This window comes from Tenebrio molitor, chromosome 1 (assembly GCF_963966145.1).
Source record: "Tenebrio molitor chromosome 1, icTenMoli1.1, whole genome shotgun sequence".
Classification (NCBI taxonomy): Eukaryota; Metazoa; Arthropoda; class Insecta; order Coleoptera; family Tenebrionidae; genus Tenebrio; species Tenebrio molitor.
This window is the reverse complement of record NC_091046.1, coordinates 19,482,535-19,488,534: the sequence shown is the minus strand read 5'-3', so window position 1 is coordinate 19,488,534 and position 6,000 is coordinate 19,482,535.

The window sequence follows — 6,000 nt, the reverse complement described above, 5'->3', positions numbered from 1 at the left end:
TAAGAAAACGCTTCCATCAGTATCAACTGATTAGATTTACGCGGTTGTGCGCAGCGCACGACTTACCGTGAGTTGTGCACGGCGTACTTCTCTAAGAAACCGTAGTTTTAGACGTCGAACTCACAACTCACGCTAAGATTTAATTTAATTTACATTTTACTGTTGACATCTGATTTGACACATTTAATGGCTCGACATAGTTCGACACAATAAAATTATAGAGCCGCACAATTCCACAGGACTCTTGATATACGTTTTTTAGAGACATTTTCTATAAATTTGGTTTGCCCTAAGCGAAAGTCATCACTGGAAGAAATTTGATGAAATGTACAAGCTTTCATTGCCCACTATTTGGCATTTTATCCTGCTGGAATTAAAAGCCATAAAATTGCAATAAAAACTGAATTTAGTATAACGCCCACTTTTACTTGGTATATCTTTATATCTATAAAGTGTAACGCTCGACAGGTATACCACCCAAACTGAGGAAGTATCAACAAATCTTCCGCAAAGAGAATGACACTAAACAATTTAAATCACATCCGAAAAGGTCAAGCATTCACTTTCTCCTACCAACATTTTATAATCTTCTTCATGAAGAATGGACTCTTGACAAAAAAAAATGTAGAAAAGAAACTGGAAATGTTCGAAGAGTGGCATAGACTAACATGATGTATTTACAGCTGAAACAGAGGCGGAAACAGCACTGCACGCACAAACATCTAGTCTCTCCATAAGTGAACTCACTCACAAGTCATTTCCTATCATCTAGTTCACAAGACACGCCGCCGGATTCTTGTCTTAGGATGAGTGGAAGCGACAGAAATTTACGTCTAGTCCATATCGGCAGCAGGTTCAGTGGTTTCTGTTAAGAATACATACTACTGTGGCTCTCTTTTATTTCGCTGTATTAAAAACTGTTGAACGGGAGACGGTCCGTTTCACTTCCAGGTTCCGTAAGGAAATGTGGTGACAGGATCAAAAATTATGTCCATTCACGATCATTTCTGCAAAAATCCACCAATAGATTTTTTTTGTACAAAATGCTTGTGTCAGGCCTATCGATTTTATTGCCAATTGGAAACATACGGAATTTTATTCAATTTATTTCATTTACGATAAGTTATAGCTAGGAATGTTTGCTTGCGAAAAATATTTGTAAAATATTAGTAAAGATTCAAGGATTATCTGTTTTGAAAATATGCACAATTTTGCACTTATCGAGACTATAAATAAAAATTTCGTCAAGAGTACAATGTCACAAATGCTGTTTATTTTCCCTCTGTTGTATCGGGCGTTCATTTAAATTTATCCTCAAATTTGGCGTTAAAGAATCAATTGTGAACACACCACTCGTCAGCCTGCAGAGTAAAAACACAAACAACGCAAAAAGTGAGGTTAGATTTAAACAGCTGATCCGTGATCTGTAATCCGTTGTCCATTCACAATCGACTCTTCAACGTCTATTTTGAAGATACATTTAAATGAACACCCGATAGCTTATGAAACTCCGTAGCTGTCACCACCTGTATTATGAGGAAGCAGACGATCGTTATGACATCTTCATTTGTTTTTTGCCATATCGCTGCATCAAACTGACAAATCATTGAGATAATAATAATTGTCTCTTCATATACTACGGAGTACCGATCTGATAACATTCAGCCCAAATCCCTATGGTGTCAATTCTCAATGTTTCCCAATCTACCAGTCAATACAAACATTGTAGTTTATTTAACGAGTTTGTGTGTAAATTGGACTATTTTTGGCATGAGTGGGCCAGTTTAAAACACGAGTGAAACGAGTCCCAAAAAAAAACCCAATTTACACACGAACAAGTTGAATACAATGTTTTTTTTTGTTCGACGAACCTCTTAAAGGCTCCAGATCGCTTAAAATCTTTAAAATTAGCTTGACGTTTCGTTTTGACATTTATCAAAATCCGTTCACACAGGAGAAAATTCTCAAATTCTGACAGTGTCGAATAAAAAAGTTTGTAGTAAGTATATTATAATAAGTTATAAATCGTTACAGTATTTCAACTGAACAACAGTGTCCACGGTGGGTGTCTGAAGATGAACCTACATAAAATAGATTATTATACGATTTTTATAAAATATTGCAGAACTTCTGTTGTTGTAGCATTTGCCTGTTCCATACTTCTTTTAATAGCCTCCACTTTGCATCTTGTGGCTTTAACTTGATCCTGAAAATAAAGTTATAATTAGGATACAGACTTTTTTACAACATATGAAAAGAAAATTGGCCTGAAAAAATCCATAGAGAAAAATCTAATCGAATTTATGAATATAAATTTTAATAGATTCATATACAGCGTGTCCCAGACCTGTCTCCTCAGAGAAAAAACGGAATATTTGGACAAATGTGATAATCTGAATTTTAAAGAAAAATAATCCTATTTCAAGCGATAATCGAGAAAAGACATCCTAAACTGAGCTGAGCACCATCAAGGAAGGATGACCTCAATTTTGCGTCAAGTCAAAATTCCAAGTAAACTTTTCGCTGATTGTTGCGATATCAATAATTATTTTTGCTGCTTATGATGCATTTCAATTTCACCGTGTATATTACAGTAATAGCTTCTGTATAAAAATTGGAGCTGTACGTTTTGGCTCCATTAATATTTATTAGGTACTACTGTTAATAAAACTGTTATTATTTTTTATTATGATTTTTCTTTCCTGTTCTCTTTCTAGTTGAGACATCCTGCTATACTAGATGATTCACGTAGCCTGTTCGTTAGAAATCAGAACATTTCCCAAAATCGTATTAATATGAAAAATTGGTAGCCGACTATAATCGACTACTCCTAGTTCAAATAAAATATTTTCAAAATGACGACACTTCCGGAAATAGCGGAAATCGATGCCATCTTCCTTTTTTTTTTAATGGAAAGGCCCCATTTTGATTTCAAATTTGGATTCTACGTTAAATTTTGAGTTTAGAACGTTCTTTTGTCAACACTTATCTGTCATCGTTTTGGACCTATGTCATCTTTTTCGCCTGCGGGGTTGCAGGCCTTCATTAAAAAAAATATAACTCCTGAACCATTGGAAATAAATGATTGTTTTTTTTTTATTGAATTCCTAAAGGTTTGGCCCATCTTTGGTGCTATTAGTGACATTTTTTTTATGTTTCATACCCTTACTGCAATTTTTCAAAGTTGATAATCAGTAAATATCGAAAACTTCATTTTTTTTTAAATGGCAACTATATCGGTGGAGTAGAGTTGACATTTGTATGACATTTCATAAACGTGGATTAGATTTTTTTATATCATTGGACATTGATTTTACAATTTTCAAAATTGCACGACTATGAATTGTGAAAGAAATGTCAATTCTATCCTACCCACACAGTTGCCACATAAATTTTCGGAGATAGGCGCCATACTTATCCACAATCATTTTGAATCACTCAATACCATTTCTGCCACTTATAGTTGGGACAACCAACAGATATAGTAATAAAACCGTCCCCTAGTGCCCGCGTATTTTAAAAACAGTAGCTTCCAATTGGCTTATTCAAAACGTGCGTATATTTTCGAAAGCCTGATGTACTATCGGTGGACATAAAAAACTGGGACAAACATCAAATTTGTATAAAGTCAAAATTCAAAAATATACATTGTGTAAATTTGGCTTTTTACAAATAAGGTTATGAAAATTATGACATACTAATAACATATTGTCAAAAACATCAAGTTAAAGTTCAGTTCTTTAATGACAATTTTAATTTTGAGTGACAATTCAAAAGTCTGAGACACAATGAGCAAATTTTGGCTGTCCCAGCTTTTAATGTCCACCGATAGTACATCCACAAAAATTACTTGACGGGATTTTATTAGTTTTCGCTTCGGCAGTTTGATCATGTGTTCATGTTTGGAAAAGATCTGCACGTCAATGAATGCAATATTTTTCTCAGTCTATCAACTATGTATATCACATTCTTATAACAATGACAAATGGCAAAGAACATGCTTCATTATGAAACAGGCTTCGGCGTATATCGTTCTGCGCAACTAACGCCACATTCCTTTTTTTTATTACTATATCTGTTCATTGGCCCAACTTTAGATAAAAATGTAAAATTTAATTTTAAGGCTACTTTTATTAATATTGTGTATGCCAATAGAACCACCTTAGTTCGTTTCGAACTTTCCATTTTAACCTTTTTACAAAATATACTTAAATAATTTTGCAATTTATTTGACAATGCCAATTTAAACAAATGATTACTTTGAAAAATCAAGAAATCATAGATACCACCCGGGCAATATAAAAATAACTAGTGATTTAACCAACCTAACAACTGCAATTTTGATTTTGACAGTCCAGATGTTTTTTGAATGTACTATGGAGGCCAAAAAATTTGGGCCGTCACTTTCTTGACATTCAAGTAATGTGTAAATAAACCTTTAGGAATCGTAACCCCACTTTCGATTCTTGTCAGTTTGACAAGCAATTTAAACCGTTTGAAGCTCAGATATTCCAAAAATCCGACATGAATGAACAAAATTAGAGCAATCGTACATAGATAACCTGAGGTAAACGTTCTGTGTAGTAGAAATGACAAAATAATCTTGAGTTTTGAAATTTACCACTCAAAAAATAACGTTCATAATCAAGACGGTAATCATGATGACAATAAAGTACGGGTTACAATTTTATTTTTTGAATTGACAGACAATGACGGCCAAAATTTTTTGGCCGCCATAGTACTTTACATACTGTATACATAACAGACAGGGTTATTCACATACGATGACGAGCCTGACCAGGTAAAAATGCAACCCAAAAGGCAATTCACAAAGCAATCTCGATCCCTATTACATTATCCGGCATTATCATAATGCGCATAAAACATAGATAGCTTTTAACGTCAGCCTAAGGAATGTCAATTTGTGACAAAATGATTTAATAACAATAGTAAGCAATTAAAATCACAAAAGTAATGGGTAAGTAGGACCATATCGGTTCAGTCATCGTTCGAAAACCTTTTGAAATACTAAAAATGAGCGAAAAATGCAATGACAGACATACTCGTATCTTTCAAATTAATAGATACCTACTATTGGGGACAAATCACAGACAATTAAACATAGTAAGACTGTCTAGATCTATTCAAATTTCAGAGACGCGCGATACTAGCGACGCGCTAACGTAGGGCCGAACTAGATGTATAATAAGTTGCATATTCCTCAATTATTGCATTCGAATGTATAATTAGTTGCATACCGACATATTTTTTTGTTTTTATTTACCTATTTTTCATATTATGGTTTTATTTATTAAAAAAAAAAACAGAGACAATTATCCAAACATTTTATTTCATTATTTTTAGAGTTTTCTTATAAAGTTTTTAATTTTGAAATTGTTTTTCGCTTATAACGATCCATGTAATAGATTATCTTTTCTCTGAGATTGAGTTCACAAATTTTGGTACGTTGAAAAACCTATAACATTTTGCTTGAGAAGTTTGTTGAATGTGCACGTTCTGGGACAACTTCAGGATCAGGAATCACAACTTCTGTAATTTACATAGTCATTAAAATCTTCGAATTGTCTGGGAAAACTGTTATTTTGTGACACTGTGAATTTGGAACGAAAAACTGATGGGAATGGCACGGCACACCTATAAAATCTAGTTTTTTGAGAACTTGTAAAATAATTTTCTGAAGAGTGGTCTTGGCAAATGAGTGAATTTTGTAATTTTGAAGGAAGTATTCCAGAAGTATCTAAAACCTTTATCCACCTTTTTTCAATTCTGAAAATAACATTTTTTGTAATAACTTTTTTTCGAAAGTATTAGGCACTTACCGAATACGAACTTTTTGATCAAAAACTATTCAAACAAGTTAGTCAGGCTTCGACATCGCAGGTAGAAGAGGCTCGGGACAAGTACGAAAGTCGTTTTGGATTATTTTATAATTTTTATCATAACGAAATTGATTAGCAAATTTTTGACAATGATTAATAA